The following is a 25736-nucleotide window of genomic DNA, read 5'->3' as shown; positions in this document are numbered from 1 at the left end:
AACAATAACAACAACAATAATAGTTGTCTTTGTTAGGTGCTACATATGTGCCAAACACTGAGGAAGCTACAGGATCATCAGGTCGGACACAGCATGGCACTGGATCCCGAAGGCACTCAATTACTAACATCCCTCAAGCAGTGGGCGCTTAAAGGAGGCCATTCTGAGATCTTTCACCAAAGTCTGGTTTCATCACAAAGATACACATCCAATCAGCTCTCTAACCATCTAACCATCTTCCTCCTACTAGCAAAACAAGTGAAGGCCTCACACCGTCCCTAGTCCAGGATGAGAGGGCAAGTGACTTTGTATACGACTTACCCTCTCCAGCTCCTGGAAAACCAAGTCGCCCCTCATGTCTGAGCCTGCAAAAGGCAATGACACATCCCTTGCCCTCGCCCTAATCCTGAAAACATTTGCTGGGCAACAGAAACGTAAAGGCTCGCCCGTCAAAGAGATCATATCTCAAAGGGAAACAGTTTCAACCCCGACTCCTTCTGTGTTTAAGGAGGGGGGGGGGGTCGCTACCAGCACCCGGGGCGCCTTGGCGACGGAGTGCAGGGATGCGTGCTCAGACTCGTTCGAGCCTGCGATGGAACCAGTTCCAGCCGAAGGGGCAAAAATCGGCGGCTCCAGCTGGGAACCCCCCCCGCCCCAATCCCTCCGGGGGCCCAAATGTAAACCTAACTGAACACCCCAGAGAGAGTACAGTAGTGTTCTCCCGGATTTCAAAAGGCGGAATCCAGGTGGAGCAGCATCACCATTGCCCAAGAGCCACGCAGCCGCATCCCACCCCCACCCCCATCCCCCGCCCCACCACCACCACTCCCGCCTCTCGACTCTAAAAGTAGCGACTCGGCAGACGCGCAGTCCCGAATCCTTACTACAACGCGCCCCGAAGGTACGAGGAAAGATTCCAGCCAGCCCCTTTGGGGCCCGCTCGGGGACGGGGGGAGGAGGGGAACCTGTAGGCTAGAGCCGACACGGAAGGACACGGGCTTGGCTTCTCCCCGTTGGGAGAAAGAAGCTGGAACCCGAGGAGGGGGCGATCGATACTTGCCTGGAGCCGGTGGTCGCGGCAGCGGGGAGGAGGACGGACCTAGAGAGGGGCCAGTGCAGAGAGGCTGAAGCCAGGAGCCGCCCGCGCCCGGCCCGATCGCCTTGGGCTTCTCGCTGCCACCCTCGTCCCGCTGGGATCGACGAGATTTCCGGAGCCAACGAGCAGGGGTGGACCCGGGAATGGGCGTGAGAGAGCTGCCGCCGTTGCTCGCGAGCGCGCTTTTGTGTGTGTGTGTGTGTGTGTCTTTCTGTATTATTGTGACTCAGGCTATTTCCTGTTGGGAGGTTTGGGAGGGAGGAGGGCGGAAAAAAAAGCCCAACAACCAAAACCCCCACTACCACTCAGGAGCTCGGGCTCTCCTGGGGACTTCTCTCGGACTGCAGCGTGCAGGTGGGGTCGGGCCCACCCTCCGGATAGTCCAGAGGAGAGGAGGGAAAGAGGGAGGAAAGGAGTGGAAGGAAAGAAGAAACGGGGAGACGGCACAGCCCGGGCACCTGTTTCTGGGTTTCTCGCTTCCCCAGGAGCGCAAGATTCGCAGCCTCCTTGATCCGGGGAAGAGGAGAGGTTGCTACGACGGTGCAATCCCGATCGCTGCTGCTCTGCGGAGCGGGGCGAAGTGGCGGGGCAAAAGGCCGAGAGCCCCCCCCCCCCCCCCAGCAATTCTGCCGCCTCCGTCCCCAACCCGGCCGACTCTGCCTTCGCCCTTCCCCGCGGTCCCAAATCTCTCTCCGTTTTGCAAATCGCACCAAAGCGCCTGAGGGTTTCGTACTTTTCCTCTTTTTTTTTTTAAAGCCCAGTTTCCTTTCTGACCAACTTCCAAGGGCGTGGGGGAAAGGGGAGGAGAGAAGGGAAAGGTTATGATTGTCCCTCGGCAGTTTTTAGCAGGAGGCTGGCAGAGTGGATCCTCAACTAGGTTAAGCGGGGAGTGGGTGGATTGGGGGGGGGGCGTTATTTCGGTTTGGGCTGTGCGGGTGTTTTGAGTCTTTTGCTTGCTTTTGTCTCGATGGAAACTCTGCCCGTAACTTAAACTTTTCCTCTCCCCCCCTCCCCCGTCCCTCCGGGATTGCCCGGCCAATGCAGCGCCACAGGAAATACCGGTTCGAGCGTACACAATAGGTGTGCGCTGGCAGCGCTCTCTGCACGGCACCTCTCCCCTCCCCCAGTTTACTCACTTCGGCCTATCTATTGAACCCTCGACGCCAGAAGCTCTTTTGCCTGAAAGTGCCTCCTCTAGCGCCCAGGTGTCCCTTCCCTGCCCTCTCCCACTGCGTTTTATAAGTACATGTCCCCCCCTTTTTTTTAAGGAAGACAACCATTACAAATAAATCTTGGGAACCAGATGAACGAAAGCAAACTTCAGCCGTATTTCTGGAGCATCCACTGGCTATGGGGAGGTTGGAGCGAGTAACCAAGTGCTTAAGAGATACGGAAGCGCCGAAGTGGTGGGATAATGAGAGGAATCAAGCAATGGTATTTACTGAGGACTTACCGAATGGAGAGCACTGTATTAGGTACTTGGGAGAGTACAATACAACAGAGTTGGTAGACACAGTTCCCTGTCCACAATGAGCTGAATGGTTCAGAGGGGGAGACAGGCATTAGAATAAGTTACGGATATGTACATAAGGGCTGAGGTGGGGTGATTATTAAGTGCTCAAAGAGTACAGATCCACCATGCAGAAGAGAGAGGGAGTAGGGGAAATGAGGGCTTAGTAGAGGAAGGCCTCTCGGAGTTGTGATTTTAATAAGATTTTGAACGTGGGGAGAGCAGTGGTCTGTCATATATGGAAGAGGAGGGAGTTCCAGGCCAGAGGGAAGTTGTTAGCAAGCGTTTGGTGGGGATTTGACAGATAAGATCGAGGTACAGTGAGTAGGTTGGAGTTGGAGGAGTGAAACTTGTGGCCTGGGTTGCAATAGGAAATCAGAGAAAAGATTAGAGGGGGTCAAGAAAAGAATCGGAGAGGAAGTGGAGGCAGGAGGTAGAAAACTTGCTCAAGGAGTTTGAAGAGGAATGTTAGGAGGGGATGGGGCAATAACTGGAGGGAGCCAGGGGGATCAGGATCACAGGAGGGATTTTTTAGGCTAGGGGAGACAAGAGCATGTTTGAAAACAGTGGAGAAGCCATTGGAAAGTGAATGGTTGGAACTTGGCAGTCAGGGAAGGAAGGGGGCACAAGTGTTTCGATAAGGTGTGAAGGAATGAGGTCAGAGATGCAGGTGGAGGGGGTTGATTTTGAAAGGAGGTAAGAGATCGCCTCTTGAGATACTGCTAGGAAAGATGGGAGAGTTGGGGGTGGGGGTAGGGGTAGAGGGAGTGACTGGAGAGGAGCAGGGGAGATTTGAGGGAAATCAAGCCTGATGGTTTCAATTTTCTCAATAAAATATGTGGCAGGTCATTAGGGGCAAGAAATGGGGGGGAGGATGGGGTTTCAGGGGGGAGTTAAATGAAACAGCCAGTGTGGGCAGTGGACATGTGAGTCAATTAGGATGGAGAAATAATGTTGCCAGGTACAGAGTTAAAGTAAGTAAGGATGAAGGAAAGGTCACTGGATTGTTGGATTTCTGCCTTTGACGTTCCACAGCTTGTGCACAGGAGCGGAGGAAGCATACTGTTGAGGTGATCCACTGCTGTAGGTTAGTGGTACGAGATTGGTGGAGAGACAGGGGAGCAAGGGAGTTGACTTCAGTGGATAAGGCCGTGTTGAGCGGGTCACTTTGAGGGTGTCAAGAGAAGGCATTCTAGGTTTCGAAAACCAGTTAGGGCATGATCACTTTGGAATTGGAGGGGGTCAAAAGATCACAGGTTTCTGTGAGGGAACAGAACAGAGTTGAGAGGAGCAGGTGTTGTGTGGGAGAGAAGGCAGGTGAAGAGGTTGTGGTCAGATAGAGGGATTAATCAGGGAAGGTCTCATGGTGATCATATTTCAGAATGGCTTTGAAGATGGGGAGAGCAATGGTTTGCCAGATGTGAAAGGGGCAGGAGTTAGAGGTAGAAGGGAGGACCTGAGCAAGAGGTCAGCAGCAAGAAAAATGAGAACAAAGCCCAGTGAGTAGGTTGGCATGGTTGACTTGGGATCAGTGAAGTGTGTGCTGGGGTATAATTCGAGAGGAGCAAGGATAAGTAAGCCGGGAGAGCTGATTGAATGCCTTAAAGTCGTAAAAGACACGGTCACTGCTCTCCAGGAGCTTACAACCTAATGGAGCAGATGGACAAGTATAATATATGCACACAGGCAAAAAATGAACAAATTGATATGCACACAAGGGCTAAGGTGGCTATAGGGGATAGGGGAATAACATGTTTTTGGAAGTCTCACCCAAAAGGTGGCCTAAAGTGGGTTAGTGATGGAGACAATTGATTTATCATAAGGAAGAGTTATCAGGTATTTACAACCTTTCCATCCAACCAAGGAGCCTTTAAAACACTGATTTTTACCTTCTAAATTACCCAATATATTTTTGTCCTTTGTTCTGGAAGAAGATGCCACTGATGGCAAAACTTGTTTTGTTTTGCTATCTCACCCTCTTAGTTTGTGAACCCGTTGTTGGGCAGGGATTGTCTCTATCTGTTGCCGAATTGTACAGTCCAAGCCCTTAGTACAGTGCTCTGCACACAGTAAATGCTCAATAAATACGATTGAATGAATGAATGATGGTGAAATTCACCTACAGCTGCATTTGAGAGTAGCTGAAAAGGCAAATGTGGTATCTAAAATTCCAACCATACTGTGCAACATCACAAAGCCTGTCTTTGGCAGTGCTGTCCCTTTTGTTGTTTTCAGAACTTATTAAGCATCGAAGCTATGCTCACCTCGACGGTTTTGGTGAATGGGACCTGTTAAGGGAATGGACCCTAACATCTGCACTATGGAAAGCTGAAATTGAGACTATGGAAGTAAGGAGGCCAGTCTCCCCACACTCCAATCCATCCTTCACTCTGCTGCCCAGAACATATTTCTACAAAAATGTCCAGGCCATGTTTCCCCACTCCTCAAGAACCTCCACTGGTTGTCCATGCACCTTCGCATCAAAGAGAAACTCCTTACTGCTTTAAAGCACTAATTCATCTTGCCCCCGCCTACCTCACCTCGCTGCTTTCTTTCTACAACCCAGCCTGCACATTTTGCTCTTCTAATGCCAACTTACTCCCTGTACCTCAATCTCATCTATCTTGCCGCTGACCTCTCACCCATGTCCTGCCTCTGGCCTAGAACGTCCTCCCTCTTCATATCTGACAATTATGCTCTCCACCTTCAAAACCTTATTGAAGGCGCACCTCCTTCAAGAGGCCTTCCTCACTTAAGCCTTCATTTCCTCCTTTCCCACTCCCTTCTGCTTCACCCTGACTTGCTCCCTTTATTCTCTCATAATATCCCAACTGGATTATTGCATCAGCCTCCTCTCTGATCTCCCATCCTCCTGTCTCTCCCTGCTTCAGTCTATACTTCATTCCTCTGCCCGGATCATCTTTCTACAGAAACGCTCTGGGCATGTCACTCCCCTCCTCAAAAACCTCCAGTGGTTGCCTATCAACCTTGGCATGAAGCAAAAACTCCTCACTCTTGGCTTCAAAGCTCTCCACCACCTTGTCCCCTCCTACCTCATCTCCCTTCTCTCCTTCTACAGCCCACCCCATACACTCCGCTCCTCTGCCGCTAACCTCCTCACTGTGCCTCGCTCCCGCCTGTCCTGCCGTCGACCTCTTGCCCACATCCTACCACTGACCTGGAATGCCCTCCCTCCTCACATCCGCCAAACTCTCTTCCCCCTTCAAAGCCCTACTGAGAGCTCACTTCCTCCAGAAGGCCTTCCCAGACTGAACCCTCCCTTTCCCTCTGCCCCTCCTCCCCTCTTCATTCCCCCCACTCCCTCCCTCTGCTCTACCCCCTTCCCCTCCCCACAGCACTTGTGTATATTTGTATATATTATTTATTACTCTATTTTATTAATGATGTGAATATATCTATTATTCTATTTGTCTGTTTTGATGATATTGATGCCTGACTAGTTGTTTTGTTTTGGTGTTCATCTCCCCCTTTTAGACTGAGCCCGTTGTTGGGCAGGGATTGTCTCTATCCGTTGCCAAACTGTACATTCCAAGCACTTAGTACAGTGCTCTGCACACAGTAAGTGCTCAATAAATATGATTGAATGAATGAATATTCATCTCCCCTCCCACCCCCACAGCACTTACATACATATCTGCAATTTATTTATTTGTCTGTCCCCCCCTCTAAACTGTGAGCTCACTGTGGGCAGGGAATGTGCCCACTAACTCTTTTGTAGTGTACTCTCCCAAGCGCTTAGTACAGGGTTCGGCACACAATAAGTGCTTAATAAATAGAATCGATTTATTGACTAATTGAAATATTTTTAGGGTACAGCAAAAGAAAGCCTCAAAACTTCTCCAAGAGAGCCATGCCTTTCTGGATTTCAGTGCACCAGGTTGGTCGATCTGTATGCCTCAGCTATCGCCCTGTTTTCAGCTGGGATGCAGTATTGTCTAAGGCTTTCTTTTACTGTACCCTAAAAATAAATCCCTTGCCCTCCTTATTTTTGGATTCCCAGTTTCAGCTCCACATGCAGTAGACGTTAGGGTATCCACCTGTAGTCCATTCTCTTGTCATGTCTTATTCAGCCAAACTGCTGAGGTGAGCGTAGCTTCAATGCCCAGACTCCCAGACAGCATCACTGTTAGGACGTTTGCATAAAGTGGGGGGAGGGGATCACTGGAGGAGGTGGAGCCAGAGGGGGAGAAAGAAAGAGTGAGAGAGGGAAAAGGAGTGCTAAAGGGGATGAGGGGTAAAATGAGAGGGGAGGAGGTTAAGAAGCAGGGGAAAAGGCAGAAAACCGGAGGGGGCGGCGGGGTATGTGTGCATGACAACATACCTCCACCACTGCTTAGTCCTGACCTCACTATCGCTGTCACCCAACCCTACATTCCTATTGTTAACTAGCTGCTGCTCTTCACCCTCACCCACCCTCCCTCTGTTGCCACCTGGGTTTGAGCATTTCTGCCGCTGCTGGGCAGGGGCATGTGGCAGGGTCCCTATCCTCGGACAGTTCTAAAGGTCAAATCAATCAATCAATTATTGTGTGCAGAGCACTGTATTAAGGGCTTGGGAGAGTACAAGGTGAAGAGTTCCTACGCACATTCAAATGAAAAATTGGAGTAAGTCTGGTTATTTAATAGTTCCTTAGAGGTTCCACCGTCATCATTGTCTCTGGACTACGGTTTAATATGAATAGTCCTGCAGAGTTTAAGTTCAGCTGACTTGTTTTCTTCATTCATTCAATCATATTTATTGAGCACTCACTGTATGCAAAGCACTGTACTAAGTACTTGGGAAAGTACAATACACCAATAAACTGTGACATTCCCTGCCTCCATGACCTTACAGTCTCGAAGGGGGGTGCTGGGGGGAGAGACAGACATCAATACAAACAAATAAAATTTCAGATATGTATATAAGTGCTGTGGGGGGAGCAAAGGGAGCAAGTCGGTGACGGAGAAGGGAGTGGGAGATGATGTCTAGTCTATGAAATGATCTTCTACTATGAAGGCAGCTTTGCTGTAAAGTGCAAATGTGGGAATGGCATGTCCTTGGTAGTATTTTATATATAAAAATTTGTTCTGTTGCCTCTTGTGTTTGCAAAGTGATATAAATTATGAAAGAAACAAGATTTCTATTTTGCTTAGATTCTTGGAAAAGGAATACATTCTAAAATACAATTTATTAATTGGCATTGTGCACTTTTCTCACCCACTGCCCTTTTCATCCATTGGTACATACATCCTGTACTTGTTTTTTCTGTGTTTTAATGCAATCAGCAGAATTCAGTTTCAATAATTACAGTTTTAAAAACAAGACATTTAAAAATCTGCTTGCAGACATCTGAAGCCCATGGAGGCGTCACTGGAAGAAATGGGGGCAAGAACTTGGAGTTCTTGGCTCCTAGCACTTCCACTCCCACTGGAGGAGCACGAGGTGCTACCCCCTGGTCCCTCCTGAAAGACAAAGCTTCATTCAGCAGCCTCCCAAGGGACAGGGAGCTGCTGTGGGTTTTGTTCGGCTACATTCACCCACGCACTTGGATGTCAGAAATCACACTCTGAAATAGGACAACTACTGTGATGGGGAATTAAGTTCTCTCTACCCACTAGATTGTAAGCTCCTTGTGGGCTGGGATCTTGTCTGCCAACTCTATTGTGCTCTCCCAAGTGCTTAGGATAGTGCTCTGACCACAGTAGGTGCTCAATCAAAATGATTGAGTGATTACCAATAAAAGTAAAGGATGTGCAGCCTCCCTAGGGTCAGTGGAACGGAAGTCGGGGGGAGACGGAAAGAAGGGAGACAGACGCTGGCCTTTAGTGGGGGTTGTGATTGGATAGATTGCAGCTCTGTGGATCAAGGGAGCACACCCCATCTTGGCCACAGTCTCGGTCCATTATTCTGGCTGTACCACCATTTAAGGAAATGAAACCTGCACATTTGGATGGGAGAATCTGGTGCCTCCATGTTCCTTCAAAGTTTCTGTGGCCAAGTTTGTGATAGCTGTTCCAATTTAATGGTAAGCCATAGTAGAATTATGGGAAGAGGAGGAGCAGGGAGAGAGAGATGGAAGGGGGGACATAGAAGGAAGGAGGTTTTGGCCCCTCCCAACCCCACCAGGATGTAAATCATTGAAAAGTTTACATTTGATTTAAATGAGTCAGGGTTCCCAGTGTTAATAGTTCCTTTTCCACCAATAAGAGGGGAGGAAGGCAAAGGGAGGAGCCTGAGATTGCAACTGCTCTTTCTGGAGCACTGGGTTAAAGGTCCCTTACCTGCTACACTCACCTACACCACACCCTAAAGTCATCTAGTCTTGTGTGTGTGTCTGTGTGGGTGGGAGGAAGGGGGAGGGTCTATTTCTTAAAATTTATTTACATAAGCAACAATTTGGATTGAGCATTATTTTCAGACTTTCACTTTTAGGGTTTATTTTTAAACCCAAACTTTGCCACTTATTGCTAAGAAAACCTGCCCGATTATTCTGACTGCTTACAAGTATCCAGTTACAAACCTCGCTTACTTTTTTTGGACTTTGCCCTGCAAAAAGCACGTAGATGCAATTTGCACAACTCACCTACTAAAGCTTGGTAAGATCAGTTTACAACAGTGGCCCAAGATTGCCCTGGAGTTTCAGTTCAGCTTCTAATGAATACTGAATATAATAAGCATACAAGAAACCAGAGAATGGGTGCCTCGGGACTGTAATTGTCTCAGAATTTTAAGGGAGAGGATATTAGAGGAAGCAAGAAGGAAGTAAACACACTACTCACAAAATACTAGCACAAAGGGGGCACTAAAATATTGGGAAATAAAATAATAGCAATGATAATTATTACTTAGATTAGAAGCTTGTGACTGAGTTGCTGTTACATTGCCCCTGGGCTCATTTTACCTGTGTAACTAAGCAGGTACTGGGAGCTTTGGAATTTTCATTCATTCATTCAATCGTATTTATTGAGCATTTACCGTGTGCAGAGCCCTGTTCTAAGCACTTGGGAGAGTACAACATAACAATCAACAGACACATTCCCTGCCCAGAACGATCTTACAGTCTAGAGGGGGAGACAGACATTAATATAAACAAATAAATTACAGATATGTACATAAGTGCTGTTGGGCTGGGAGAGGGGATGAATAAAGGGAGCAAGTCAGGGCGACGCAGAAGGGAGTGGGAGAAGAGGAAAGGAAGGCTTAAGTCAGGGACGGCCTCTTAGAGGAGATGTGCCTTCAATAAAGCTTTGAAGGCAGGGAGAATGATTGTCTGATTTGAGGAAGGAGGGCATTCGAGGCCAGAGGCAGGACGTGGGCGAGGTGTAGGCAGCAAGATGGATGAGATCGAGGAACAGTGAGAAGGTTAGCATTAGAGGAATGAAGTGTGCGGGCTGGGTTGTAGTAGGAGAGTAGCGAGGTGAGGTAGGGGGAAAGGTGATTGAGTATTCCCCTGGACAAAGATGAGTTTACAAATCAATAATTTGTATTTATTGAGTGCTTACTGTGTATGCAGAGCATTGTAATAAACACTTGGGAGAGTACAACGGAGGTAGAAGACCTGTTCCACATTCCCTGCCCATAAGGAGCTTATTAAGTGTGTCGATTGACTAAGGAACTAAATTTGAGCTAGAAACTCCCAGAGAATAATCACCTTTGATGTCCTCCTTCTCTTCTGTAAACACTCCTGGTGAGCCGAAAATGAAAACACATGCTTACCTAGTGTCCATCATTGATTTGCCAATCTGGAAGGTAAAAGGGAGCAGAGCTGAGAGCCTCACCTAGGGCAGGAGGTTCAGATGTAACCACACAGTAGAGCAAATCTGCCTCGGGGGTGGACTTGTCAAGCAGCAAACAGTCCTCTTTAAGCTGAAGAGTCCCCAAAAGCCTAGTTGTGTGCTATGACTATAGATGCTAAACTAAAAACCCCCCTAGGATTGTAGGTAACAGGATCCTTTCAGACTACCCCTAAAGACACCACAGGTACCAACCAGCCTCCTACTTCTCTCACTATAGAGACTGCTTCCTGGATAATATCCTTGAGTACATTGATCTCCTAATGTGTGGAAAAGATAGCTAGACTAAATCAAGACTAATGCCCCCAAAATTCCAGAGGCTCTTCCATGCCCTCCCACAAGGCACTCAGCGATCTGCTATCTTGTCTTGTCTTATGCTGTCAAGTCATCTCCAACCCATAGTGACTCCATGGACACATCTCTCCAAGAAAGCCCCACCTCCATCTGCAATCATTCTGATAGTGTATCCATAGAGTTTTCGTGGTCAAAATAGGTAAGTAGTTTATCACTGCATTCTTCTTCACAGTGAACTCAAGTCTCCGCCCTTGACTCTCCCGTGCTGCTGCTGCTGCCCAGCACCGGTGAGTTTTGACTTGTAGGTGATTGCCTTCCACTCACTAGGCACTGCTCAAGCTAGGAATGGAATGGATATGCCTCTGCTTGACTCTCCCTCCCGTAAGCCAAGACTGGTAGAGTGGTGGAAACTCTCCAGATGCCATCCTGAGAGGGGGATCTGCTACCAGTGAGGTTCAAGTAGATTCCATAAACTGCATTGTCTGGAGGGCAATGGATTACTTGAGGAAGGGAGAGAGAAGGAAGAATCCTGCTTTTATCTGTTGGTCACTGGCTATTTTAAATGGCCAGGAATCAAAAGAATTGGTCAATTAATCGATAAGATTTTGTAATTTTTTTAATGGCATTAGTTAAGCACTCACCTTGTGCCAGGCACTGTACTAAGCACTGGGGTAGATATAGGTTAATCAGGTTGGACACAGTCTCTGTCCCACATGAGACTCAGTCCCCATTTTACAGATGAGGTGACTGAGGCCCAGAGAAGTGAAGTGACTTGCCCAAGGTCACACAGCAGACAAGTGGTGGATCTGGGATTAGAACCCAGATCCTTCTGACTCCCAGGTCCATACTCTATCCACTAGGCCAATGCTTCTTATTGAGTGCCTGCTGAAACCAGAGCACTGTACTAATTGTTTGAGAGAGTTCAGTAGAATGAGTAGACTGTAGAATTACAGTCTAGTGGGGAAGACAGACACTAAAATAACGTACGGGTAGGGGGAAGAAATAAAGAATAAATATATGTGCATAAGTGCTTAAAGAGAGAGGGAAAGGAGAGTACCAAATGTCTTAGGTGACAAAGAAGTGCTTAACTGGTAGTTGGGGTGTGGGGGGGGTATCGGGTGGGGAGGTGAAAGATAAATTAGGGGTTTAAGAGCACATCCAATCTTCTTCACCACCCTGTCGGCTCTTCTCCTCTACTACTCAGTGAGTGATCTCTGAGAGAGTCAGAAACAGAGGCAGCAGAATAGGCAGGCAGATTACTTCTACCCTGCCCAGCATGAGGAATGGCTCCACCCCTGCTCTAACCCAGGTTGCTTGTCACACAGTAAGCGCTTTACAAATACCATCCCCAAACTAAACTGGTGAGCCAACATGTGACAGGTCTTGATTCACGACTGATACTCAGACTCACCCACCCTGAGGAAAAGTACAATGCCACCCTCGGGCCAATAGGACCAGTCATCCAAAGGATGTTGGCTATTTCGATACGCACCCTGGAATACCCCGCTAAAACTACAGGTGCACAGCTTTCCATCCCCAGTATCCTGCTAAGATATGCCTATGGGCTGCATACTAGAAACATTGCAATCTCGCAAATTCTATATCCCTCAAGAAACACCACCACCTCTCTATGTCACCGACTGAACGACTGGACAGTTTCATTTTTTAACAACCCCAATTTACAAATGTCAAGGAGGACTACACAGCCGGGAACACTGGAATGCATTATGTACTGACAATGGCATGTGCTGCGTGCACAAGTGAGACTTACTCATTGCAACAAGCCTAGGGACTGAGGGCCCTACATTCCAAAGGATGCTTGGTACTTCCTGCCCAAACTTTGCGCTGAACAAAACTATGAAGGTTAGAAAGGAAGCTGGATAGGATCCATAGTCGGCTTTTGAATTCACAATGGATATTCACTCCGTTGCTGATAAAGATCACATTGTAAATGTGGAAAAGACATTTAGTGTTCACAAGATGGTCTTTCTGACCATCAATAAACCCAGGACCTAAAAATAATTTTAGCTGCTGAAGGATGTGGTGCAGGTAAATATGAAATTTAATAAAGATTTAACACAAGCAGCTCACAGTCTAGGTACTTTTCCTTAGGATTCTGAGCCCCGTTCTGACCCTGACAAAATCTGCGAGGGGCAAGAACAATGTGGCTTGCCGGTAATACTTTTTGTGGGCTGATGCTTTCTTGTCGCCCATCAGCAAGGCTGCTTGAGTACAGTCAATGCTTAGAACAGTGCCCAGCGCTTAGAACAGTGTTTGGCACATACTGAGCACTTAACGAATGCCATCACTATTATTTTCTTTTGTCTGGAACCTGCCTAGATCAACAACCCACCTCCAAGGGCATTAGGTATTAATTTGTTACTATTAAGAGTAATAAATAATAATTGTGGTATTTGTAAACGCTTACTATGTGCTAAACACTATGGTAGATGTAATTCACTCAGATCACAGTCCCTGTCCTACAGTGGGCTCACAGTCTAAAGGGGAGCTAGAATAAGTATTGAATCCCCATTTTACAGATGAGGAAACTGAGACACAGAGAAGTTAAGTGACTAGCCCAAGGACATACAGCAAGTGATGGAGTCAGGACTGGAACTCAGGTCTCCTGGCTTCCAGCCCTGTACTCTTTCCACTAGGCCAACAATAAATAACAAAAGCAATGGTTTTCTTTGCCAGAGAATCCACATTCTCCCCCTTCTCTCCCTCCATCTTCCCTTTCTTTGTCCCTTCCCCTCTCACCCCACCCCTCTCCAAAACTTTCCTCTCACCCAGTGGGTGGGGGAGGAACAAACCCCTCCCCAGCAATCAATCAACGGCATTTATTGAGCGCTTACTGTGTGCAACAGTTATGGAGGGAAGCTATCTAGGTGTCGTGTGACAGTGAAACTCTGATAGCACTACAAATTCTGACAACAGCGGCTTTGTATATCAGGCAGCTGTGAAATTGGAAAGAGGAAATAGAAATAGTCCAGGAATGAAAGAGACCCTCCTTTCCTTTAAACAGACTAACAGTGAATCCACTGTGACAGGACTGTGTTCCCTGTTTAACATCAAGAACAAAAGCCAGAAGTGTGGGTTCCATTTCAAGTTGCCCTAGGCCAACTGAAACCCAGGACTCAAATGGTAAGCAGTATGAATTTCTGGTATTAAAAAGGAAATCTTTTCAAGTCTGAATCTGTATGGGGAAAAAAAAAATCCCCTGTAGAACAAGGAAGACCCGTGTTGACCTTCAGGCTGCTGGTTAATTCTATCGTCTCCTTCGAGGAGGAGTATTTTTCTGAGTTTTCCAGGTAGATCTAGATAGGTGCAGCTGCCAACCTCGCCCTCCTACTCTGGGGTTTCAGATGTGATAACATCAAGAATTTTCCAAATGCTCTGCATGTCCACAGCTGTTCAGAAGTCCAGATCGTTTCTCACTCTGAGGCGTGGTGCTAGTAACCCTGCTTAGTGCAGTGTGTGCAGACAACAGGACATGATGTGTTGTTTCAGGTATGGCGCAGCAGCTGGTACACATCAGAAGTAGCTTAGAGAAGACACCTATCTCTGTGCTGGCCTTCTGACTCAGCAAGTGTGAGAGGATATTGGAATTTCCATGGGGGAGGAGAAGGAAGAGTGATGGGGAGGAGAAACTAGTTTAATAGGGTCATCCACAAGGAAGAAAATTGCTTCTGATTAGCATAACCAAGCCCTCAAACTTGGATAGTAACAGGAAAGTGGAGCTTTATGGTGTAGTGGATAGAGCATGGGCCTAGGAGTCAGAAGGTCATGGGTTCTGATTCTGCCACTTGTCTGCTATGTGATCTTGGGCAAGTCACTGCACTTCTCTGTGCCTTCAATTACCTCATCTATAAAATGGGAATTGAGACTGTGAGCCCCACATAGGATAAGGACTGTGTCCAACTTGATTTGCTTGTATCCATCCCAGCGCTTAGTACAGTGCCTGGCACATAGTAAGCGCTTAACAAATACCATCATTATTATTATTATCATTATTAAAAGAAAGTGAAATTCACCTACCACCTTCCTGTGCTTCTGACCTGATTATCTTGTATCTACCCCAATGCTTAGTACAGTGCCTGGCACATCAGTGCTTAACAAATACCGCAATCATTGCTAATTATTATTCTTCCTCGGGTGCATGAGTAAATCCAACCTCTTTTGGCTTGTGGTAGTGACAGACCTCTCAAGAGCTAAAGCAGCAGCATGACACACAAAGAGGTAATGCTGTCAAACTCACCAGGAGATGGCATGCTGGCACGTATGGGGCTGAATTTATTTTCGTTTTATAACTGCTTTATTCTTGCTCTTCCATCAGCTTTCACTACCAATACCAGGGAAGTAGCGTGGCTCAGCAGAAAGAGCACGGGCTTGGGAGTCAGAGGTCATGGGTTTGAATCCCAGCTCTGCCACTTGTCAGCTGTGTGACTGTGGGCAAGTCACTTCACTTCTCTGTGCCTCAGTTACCTCATCTGTAAAATGGGGATGAAGACTGTGAGCCTCACATGGGACAACATGATTACCCTGTATCTACCCCAGCGCTTAGGACAGTGCTCTGCACATAGTAAGCGCTTAACAAATACCAACATTATTATTATTAAGTCATTTTTGGCCATCTCTGCCATTAACTTGCAAGCTCCCTGAAGCTCAAGAACTCATATACTGCTATCACGGTACTTTCTCCAGCACTCAGTAGATGTCATTCATTGATTAGTTGATGTAAAGAAAATCGGGAATTTCAAAAAAAAGTATTCATTCAGTGTCCCCACACTTCCCTGAAATACAGGTTCATATCCATTTCAGGAGTATGCTGAAGCTTCCAAACGTACAAGAACAGGTTTTGGGTAAGGATGCCGTCTTCGTAGGGCATCACTCAAGTAACTAGAAAACTTTTCAAGCTACTGAAATGATTTTACACGTGTCTACGTCTTAGATATGTAAGGCATTTATATATGCTGAACTACCTCAACTAGCAATCTAGTTGGCAATGACTTTTTTTAAGGGCTTAGCACAGGGCTTTGCAGACAGTTTAACCATTCAATGAATACCACAGATTGATTGATTTTCTACTCTTTCTGAACTCTCCATTTCTTTCCATGTAGCCCTGAACTTTGAACTTAAACTTGGTCTCCATTCCCATCCTAGCTGCACATACCTCTAAAAGTCAGGGTCAACACTATTTTCAGGAAAGGGTAAGAAACCCCCTCCAGATCAAACGAGGTCTAATAATGTTTGGCCTCATCCTTCTCACTCACATCTGCACTAAAGTAAGCATGTTTGTAGAGATTTGTTGGCAATGGGAATTTGAGTTTATTATTTACATTTTGCACCAGGAATTTGCATTTCTGCTGCTCTCACCTACAAGAGGAAGAACCAGGATCATCTGCCAAATACCGGCAGCAAATGATTGCAAGCAGAATTCTCTTTAAAACCACATCTGATCCTCAGTATCAAAATGAGAGGGTGCTTCACAAGTAGGGGCATCCATATTTTCTCTGAAACTGTAGCCTCAGAGGGGACAGCATCACTTATGCCTTCTTCTACCACAATTCACTTTTAAGGCAGTTCTAGAAATCTACCCTTTAATAAAATCTTGGGACTCTAGAATTGGTCACACCAATCCAGTATTATTATACAACATGTGACTTTTAAATGTGTATGACCATTTATTAAGGCAGGTTGGTTTTCAAAGCCCCAAATTAATCTCTCCCAATCGCCAACCCTTCAAAGACAGAGAGAGAGGGGGAAAAAAAGAGGTTAACCTGCCACACAACTAAACTCATGTTTTCCCAGTGGGCTCCCTATGTTCTGACAGACCTATGCTGGAATCCTTAAACTGAAAGGAATGAGCAAATGGCAGGCAGGGAACTTTTAAATCTTGTTTAGGTAGGATTTGACAAGCCATTTCTGTTTTGAAATATCTTTTGTTTTTAAAATGCTTTGTTTTTTATTGCTAGGTGCCAGGAGTAAAAAAAGTCATGAAATTAATTACCACAAATACTGTACTATATAATTAGAAGGGCTGACACAAAAACAATTTGTAAGAGTTGGCTCACCAATTCAGAGAGTTACTTGCACTAGTCCTATAATTAGCTTGTTTTAAACATTGTGATTTTCCTTCTCTGGACATTAGGTAACTTGGAAAATGGCTCCAAAATGATTTCAACATGCTTGACACTCTATCATTATTAGTAGTAATTATTATTTATTTTTTAAATGGCTCCACAGCTAAGCCTATAAAAACACACAGAGAACAATGCACTTATTATACAACAGTCTAACGTGGCACCTGCTGTACATCATATGTATACACACACACACACACACATATATATATATATTACAGAGTCATGTCTCCCACAGAGGGCAAGTGTCTCATGCTTCGTCCTAAGAGCCAGAACCAGAGTATTTTTTGTTTTCTCTTTTTCTGGAGCCTGGGGAGCTTGGTCCACTTGTTTTTTTGGGTTTTTTTAGGTGCCGCCATTTGGCCTAGGCTCTACATGGGAAGGAGGCAACCATGCTGCAGGAGCAGGAGGTGGCAACCATATGGGACAAGTGAGGCGCCTCTCTCCACCTGCTCCCTCACTCTCAGATCAGGTTGCTAGGAGCTACTGGGATCACTGTTACTGACTGTAAGATCGTTATGAGCAGGGAACGCTTCTGCTAATTCTGTGTATTGTGCTCTCCCAAGCGCTTAGCACAGCGCTCTGCACCTAGCAAGCACTCAATAAATACCATTGATTGATTGATTGAGGTCAGCCTGCTGGATGATTGGGGATTGCTCATACAACCCCAGGAAACCAGGAAATCCCACAGCTGCTATGGTAACTAAGGAGATAAAAAATTGTAAAATTAAAGGTTAACATTTCTATACCTATGATTCCCAAATCTAAACCTCCAACCCTGATATCTCCTTCTCTGCAAATCTTGTATTTCCTCCTAACTTTAGGACATCTCTAAGAACACCTCATCTTCCCACCCAAATCCTGTCCTCTTAGTGAATTTCCCATCACTGTAGATAGCACCATCATCCCTCCTGTCTCATAAGTGTGCAGTCCTCAACTCATCTCTCTCATTCAGCCCACATATTCAATCTGTCATCAAATTCTGCTGGTTCTACCTTCACAACATCATTAAAATCTGCCCTTTCCTCTCCAGCCAAACTGCTCCTGATCCAAGCACTTATTCTATCCCACCTTGACTACTGAGAAGCAGAGAAGCAGCATGACAGTGGAAAGAGCATAGGCTTGGGAGTCAGAGGTCGTCAGTTCTGATCCTGGCTCCGCCACTTATCAGCTGTGTGACTTTGGGTAAGTCACTTAACTTCTCTGTGCTTTCAGTTACCTCATCTGTTAAAAAAAAAATGGGGATTAAGACTGTGAGCCCCAGGTGGGACAACCTATCTTGTATCTACCCCAGTGCTTAGAACAGTGCTTGGCACATAGTATGCGCTTAACAAATACCATCATTATTATTATTATTATTACTGCATCTGCCTCCTTGCTGACCTCCTGGCCTAGTGTCCTTCCTCACTCCATTCCATACTTCTCTCTGCTGCCTGGATCATTTTTCTAAAAAAAACAACATTCAGTCCACATTCCCTACTCAAAAACCTCCAGTCATTGCCCATTAATTTCTCCACTTCCATATCAAACAGAAACTCCCAACTATTGACTTTAAAGTACTCAATCACCTTGCCTCCTCCTACTTTACCTCTCTGATTTCTTACAACCAGCATGCTCATTTTGCTCCTCTAATGTCAACCTGCTCACTGTAACTCCATCTTGTCTATGTCACTGCCGACCCCTTATCCATATCCTGACTCTGGCCTGGAACTCCCTCCCTCTTCATGGTGTAGTGGATAGAGCACGGGCCTGGGAGTAAGAAGGATCTGGGTTCTAATCCAGGATCTGCCACTTGACTGCTGTGTGACCTGGGACAAGTCACTTCACTTCTCTGGGTCTCGGTTACCTCATCTGTAAAGTGGGGATTGAGACTGTGAGCCCCATGTGGCACAGGGACTATGTCCAACCTAATTTGCTTGTATCCACCCCAGTACTTAGTATAGTGCCTGGCACATAATATGCATTTCACAAATACCACAATTATTATTATATCCGAAAGACTCTCCCTACTTTCAAAGCCTTATTCACATCTTCTCCAAGAGGCCTTCCCTGACTAAGCCCTTATTTCCCCTACTCCCTCTCCCTTCTGCATTATCCTTGCACTTGGATTTGTACACTTTATCCCACCCTCAGCCCCACAGCACTTATGTAGATAGCCATAATTTATTTAATATCTGTCCCCCCCTCTAGACTGCAAGTTCCTTTGGGTAGGAAACGTGTTTACCAACTCTGCTATGGTGTACTCTTCCAACATTTAGTACAGTGTTCTGCACACAGTAAGTGGTCAATAAATATGATTGATTCAAAAAAGAGAAGGAAGAAACAAGCTTAGGAGAAGCATAAATCAATCAAAAAGGAAAAAGTAGAACTAAAAAGAGGAAGATGAAATCTCTCACCTGCTCTCTCAATTTATCCCCTCCACTTATGCTTCTGAACCCCATCCCTTCATTCCTTTTCAAATCACTTGGCCCCTCCCTTCTTCCCTCAACTGCCACCTTCAACTGTTCAATTTTTAACAGCTTCTTCACCACTGCTTTCAAACATGCTTACGTATCCTCTATCCTAAAAAAACAACACTCTTTTGAAATGTGGAGTTGGAGAAGGCTTTTGCAAATACCATGGACTGCACGAAAAACAAACAAATGGATTTTAGAGCAAATTAAGCCAAAGTGGTCTTTGGAAGGCCAAATGATTCGACTTAGGTTAGCATATTTTGGACACATAATCAGGAGGACTAATTCTCTGGAGAAGACACTAACACTAGGAAACATCCAGGGAAAACATGGAAGAGACAGATCAGCAGCTAGATGGATAGAGACCATAACAATGATAACGGAAGAACCGTTAGAAAGGTTGTGGATTATGGCAGAGGACAGGATGTTCTGGAGAAACTATATCCCTTGACCCCACAGCTCCCTCCAGTTATTGCCCTCTCTCTCTACCATTCCTCTTCAAACTTCTTGAGAGAGTTGTCTACACCCGCTGTCTCCACTCCCTATTTTCCAATTTTCTCCAAGATCCCCTCCAATCTGGCTTCCACCCGCTTCACTCCACAGAACCAGCCCTCTCTAAGGTAACCAATGATCTTCTTCTCCCAAATCCAACAGCCTCTATTCTGATCCTCATCCTCCTAGCCTCTCAGCCACCTTTGACGCCGTAGACCACCTCCTCCTCCTTGACCTTGGATTTACTGACACTGTCCTCTCTTGGTTCTCCTCCTGTTTCTCTGATCACTCCTAAATCTCTTTTGCTGGTTCCTCCTCTGCCTCCCACCCTCTAACAGTTGGAGAAGCAGCATGGCTCAGTGGAAAGAGCACGGGCTTTGGAGTCAGGACTCATGAGTTCGAATCCCAGCTCTGCCACTTGTCGGCTGTGTGACTGTGGGCAAGTCGCTTAACTTCTCTGTGCCTCAGTTCCCTCATCTGTAAAATGGGGATTAATAATAATGTTGGTATTTGTTAAGCGCTTACTATGTGCCGAGCACTGTTCTAAGCGCTGGGGTAGACACAGAGGAATCAGGTTGTCCCACGTGGGGCTCACAGTTTTAATCCCCATTTTCCAGATGAGGTCACTGAGGCACTGAGAAGTGAAGTGACTTGCCCACAGTCACACAGCTGACAAGTGGCCGAGCCGGGATTCGAACCCATGACCTCTGACTCCAAAGCCCGGGCTCTTTCCACTGAGCCACGCCACCTCTCAAGACTGTGAGCCCCACGTGGGACAACCTGATTCCCCTATGTCTACCCCAGCGCTTAGAACAGTGCTCGGCACATAGTAAGCGCTTAACAAATACCAACATTATTATTATTATTATTATTATTATTATTAACAGTAGGAGTCCCTCAAGGCTCAGTTCTAGGTCCCTTTTCTATTCTCCCTCTACACTCACTTCCTTGGAGAACTCATTCACTCCCACGATGGCTTCAGTTACCATCTCTGTGCAGATGATTCCAAAATCTACATCTCTAACCCTAACCTCTCTCCTTCCCTGCAATCTCACATTTCCTCCTGCCTTCAGGGCATATCTACTTGGATGTCCCACCAACACCTCAAATTAAACATGTCCCAAACTGAACTCCTTATCTTCCAACCCAAACCCTGTCCTCCTCCTGTCTTTCCCATCACCCTAGACAACACAACTATCCTATTTTACAAACCCGTAACCTTGGTGTTATCCTCGACTCATCTCGCTCATTCCACCCACACATAACCTATCTCTAAATCCTGTTGATTCTTCCTTCATAACACTGCTACAATCCGCCCTTTCCTCTCCATCCACACTGCTACCATGCTGATCCAAGCACTTGCTCTAACCCACGTTGAGTACTGCATCTGCCTCAATTAATCAAATTTATTGAACACTTACTGTGTGCAGAGCACAGCACCAAGCGCTTGAGAGAGTATAATATAGCAATAGACACATTATGGGCAAGGAACGTGTCTGCTAATTCTGTTGTATTGTACTCTCCCAATCGCTTAGTTCAGTGTTTGGCACGTAGTAAGCGCTCAATAAATATCATTGATTCATTGATGACAAATGACAGGAGAAGAGGACCCAGGATACGGAGGAGAAGATACAAGTAAAAATGAAAGGAAAGAGAGAGGACAAGAAAAGGACCGAGAAGCAGCCTGGCCTAGTGGAAAAAGCATGGGCCTGCAAGTCAGAGGACCCGGGTTCTATTCCCAGCTCTACCACTTGCCTTATGTGTGACTTTGGACAAGTCACTTCATTTCTCTGTGCCGCAGTTACCTCATCTGTAAAGTGGGGATTAAGACTGAGCCCTATGTGGGACAAGGACTGTGTCCAACCTGATTATCTTGTATCCATCCCAGCGCTGAGTACAGTGCTTGGTACAAATGCCGTTAAAAAACAAAACAACCAAAAAACATTGATCTGGAGGGAAGTGGCTCTCAATGCAAGGATTACTGACAGGTGGAGGAGTTTCTCCTAATTTCAGTTCCGGAAAGGGTGTACCAGGCAATCACAGAGGTAACCAAATAATAATAATGGTGGTATTTGTTAAGCGCTTACTATGTGCCAAGCACTGTTCTAAGCGCTGGGGTAGATACAAGGTAGTCAGGTTGTCCCACATGGGGCTCAGTGTCTTATTCCCCATTTTACAGATGAGGGAATTGAGGCACAGAGAAGTTAAGTGACTTGCCCAAGGTCACACAGCAGACAAGTGGCAGAGGTGGGATTAGAACCCATGACCTCTGACTCCCAAGCCCGTGCCATTTCCACTGAGCCACGCTGCTTCTATATGGAACCATTAGGTTATCACAGATGGGGCACAACTTGAATTGGGCAGGGAAGGAAATAATGCTCTCTTTTTTTTAAGGAAAAATGAGATTTATTTTATAGAGTTTAGCAACTAATTTATCAGTCAAACGATCATTGGTATTTGAGTACTTACTGAGGGCAGAACGCTGACTTAGTGGTTGGAAGAGTACAGTACAACAGAGCTTGTAGACAAGTTCCCTGTCCACAAGAAGCTTACAGTCTAGAGGGGGAGACAGTCATTAATATAAATTACGGGTATATACAAAAATGCTGTGGAGCTAAGGGTGGGGTAAAAAGCATGTAAAAATAATGAAACTTTAGAAGCAGCAGGGCCTAATGGAAAAAGCATGGGCCAGGGAGTCAGGAGATTAGGGTTAACAGCTCTGCCACTTGCCTTCTGTGTGGCAAGTCACGATGTCTCTGGGCCTCAGTTTTCTCATCTGTAAAATGAGGATTCAATACCTGTTCTCCCTCTTACTTAGAATGTGAGCCAGTGTGGAACAGGGATCCTATCTGATTTGATAATCTTATATCTACCCCACCATTTAGTACAGTGCTTGGCATACAGTAAAGCACTGAACAAGTATGAGTTATTGCTATTACCTCACCTGAGCCTGGCTTACTTTCCCGGGCCCAGTCTGCAGAGGGATATACTTCACTGCTTTCCCCTCTTTGTCCTGTCTCTGCTTGGGTGGCAGAAGTACTAATGAGGGTTATGGAACTCTGGAATTATTGGCCAGGAAACAGGCTAATAAAAATAACTGTATTTATCAAGTGCTTACTATCTTCCAGGCACTGTACTGAAGAGAAGCAGCATGGTGTAGTGGGTAGAGCGCCGGCTTGGGAGTCAGGTCATGGGTTCTAAATCCCAGCTCTGCCACTTGTCTGCTGTGTGACCTGGGACAAGTCACTTCATTTTTCTGGGCCTCAGTTACCCTCTGTAAAATGGGGATTGAGTCCTACATGGGACAGGGACTGTGTCCAACCCTATTTGCTTGTATCCACACCAGGGTTTAATGTACAGTGCCTGGCATATAGTAAGCACTTAACAAATGCCATAATTATTATTATTACTAAGCACTTGGGGGAATGCAAGGCTATAAAATTGGCCCCTGAATCCTGGAGCAAGAAGGAGAAATGGCCATATTTGAGGCATGGCTCTTGAAATGGTACAGCAACAGAAAAACAATTGCAGTCCAGCACTCCAGAAATATATTTAGTGATGACTCTATTAACAGCTGGATTGGGTCATACCGGTTCATCTGCTTTCTTTTTTCCCAGAGTACAAGGATCTTTAGTAGGCAATTTTGTTACTGGGTGTTTGTGTTTTCTCCAGCTGTTTATATAGATATATCATCAACTAATAAACATTTCAATAAATGTGGGGCAGAGCCCTTTGCTTCCTCGGCTGACAAAGATACTAGAAAACACTCCCTTCTCCCCCACCCACTGTTTTTTTGTAAAGTGGCCTAATACAAACCTTTTGAACTATAATGAAAACAGACCACAAGTATATCAGGGACAAAAACAAAGTCTCAGAGAAGCAGCGTGGTCTAGTAGAAAGAGCCCGGGCCTGGGAGTCAGGAGGCCGGGGTTCTAATTGCAGCTCTGGCACCTGCCTATTGTGTGACACTGGGCAAGTCACTCAACTTCTTTGTGCCTCGGTTACCTCATCTGTAAAATGGGAACCGAATACCTGTTCTCCCTTCTCTTTAGACTGTGGGACAGCCCCATGTGGGACAGGGATTGTCTCAACTGATTATAGTGTATCTACTCCAGCGCTTAGTACAGTGCTTAGCATTGTAAGTGCTTAACAAATATAGGCTCAAAAGGATCTGTCAGGTCAAATAATTGGCTGCTACACAGAGCTCAGATCACAGGTCAACAGATGATATCTGTAGAGAGAAGCAGTATGGTGGTACATCTGAATACAGTAATCATGGTAAGAGAGAAAATATTGCAGAATTCTTATTTTTGCTCCTTTCCCTCATTCTCTACCATGTACCCCTTTCATACAAAATAAAATAAAACATCCAACAAAGCCACTGATTCAATATGAAAGGCATCGCCTTAGCAATCTGTCTTATAGTGAAATGCAATTACGCAACCCTCATCACCCCACCTCATTTCTTTTTATAGAGCACCTTATTTCACAGCATACCTATGTGCTCACCATGTATAATCTCTATCCTCACAACAGGTCTGAAGGATGGGGGTGGATTATCGGCTCCATTCGGAAGAAGTGGAAAACTAACACACAGAGAGGTTAAGTTTATATTGTACTCTCCTGAGCGCTTAGTACAGTGCTTTGCATACAGTAAGCGCTCAATAAACACAAATGAAGTGATTTGCCCAGAAGCCCAAAGAAGCAGATCAATAGCAATCAGTTCCAAGCTCCACTCAATACTCTAAAGAGGGGCAGGGGAAATGAGTAGAATGGCGGCAGCATGGATAGAGCACAGGCCTGGGCGTCAGAAGGTCATGGGTTCTAATCCTGACTGCCTCTTGTCTGCTGTGTGACTCTGGGCAAGTCACTTCACTTCTCTGTGCCTCAGTTACCTCATCTGTAAAATGGGAATTGAGTCTGTGAGCCCCACATGGGACAGGGACTGTGTCCAACTTGATTTGTTTGTATCGACCCCAGTGCTTAGTACAGTGCTGGTCACATAGTAAGCGCTTAACAAATACCACCATCATTAGTGCCTTGGTTCAGGCCTCCTTTAGTAAATGTGCCGGGAATTACGGGAGAGTGGCTGGGAGACAGGAAATGTGATAGTCCAGGTGGTAGCAGTTAAGCCTCAGCCAAAAATTAAACAATCAATAGTACTTCTGGCACGTAGTAAGCACTTCCTAAACAACTACTGATGCCTACTCTGAGCAGAGCACTCTACTAAGCGCTTGGGAGCACACAATAGAATTAGTAAACAGGATCCCTGCTCTCAAGGGGTCTGCTGTGTGACCTTGAGCAAGTCACTTAACTTCTCAGTGCCGCATTTCCCTTCTCTGTAAAAGAGGGACAAAGTCCGTGAGCCCCATGTGGGACATGGACTGTGTCCAACCTGATTAGCTTTTTATCTACCCCAGCGTTTACTATAGTGCCTTGCACAAGTAAGCACTTAAATACCCTGAAAATATTTAGTGAGGGAGACAGAAGGTCAAATAAATTACAGAGAGGAGGTGGCAACACAGTATAAAAACTGTACATCAGTGTTACGCGAGGTGGTCTGGCCTATCACTCCCTGGCACGCTTGCCACTGGAATAATAAAAATTCAGTAGAATTTCAGAAACTACCCCAGAACATAGGTTAGTCTTGGAAAATTCATGCAGATAGAATTAAATGGAAGAAGAATCACATTTGTACACATGCATCCCAGATGTGTTAAAACACTGCACTGATAATAACATGAATTCAAAGTTACCTAATGCTTTACATGGCAAAAAAAAATCACTGAATTTTACAAATTATTTATCACACTATACCTCCTTTTCTCTGTTTGGCCTCTAGTCTTTCCAACATTTATTATTAAATACCATGACTCAGTGGATATTCAGGATGATTAATGACCCTGACAGTTGAACAAAAGACACCCAGGTTTTCATAGGGGGAAAGAGGAACCA

The 25736-nt window shown here is 45.8% G+C and overlaps 1 protein-coding gene across 1 annotated transcript in view; it reads right to left on the bottom strand.

Moving 5' to 3' along the window:
• Window positions 1–1323, bottom strand: part of TJP2 (tight junction protein 2) — a 124507-nt gene extending 123184 nt beyond the window's left edge. The window contains exon 1 of the mRNA XM_029054709.2: window positions 1061–1323. The gene's annotated coding sequence lies outside the window, so the exon portion shown is untranslated. The remainder of the gene's footprint in view (window positions 1–1060) is intronic.
• Between the last annotated feature and the right edge of the window lie 24413 nt (window positions 1324–25736).

Source organism: Ornithorhynchus anatinus, chromosome X5, assembly GCF_004115215.2.
Source record: "Ornithorhynchus anatinus isolate Pmale09 chromosome X5, mOrnAna1.pri.v4, whole genome shotgun sequence".
NCBI classification, from domain to species: Eukaryota; Metazoa; Chordata; class Mammalia; order Monotremata; family Ornithorhynchidae; genus Ornithorhynchus; species Ornithorhynchus anatinus.
The sequence above is the reverse complement of the archived record's forward strand: the minus strand, read 5'-3'. Positions and strand labels throughout refer to the sequence as shown.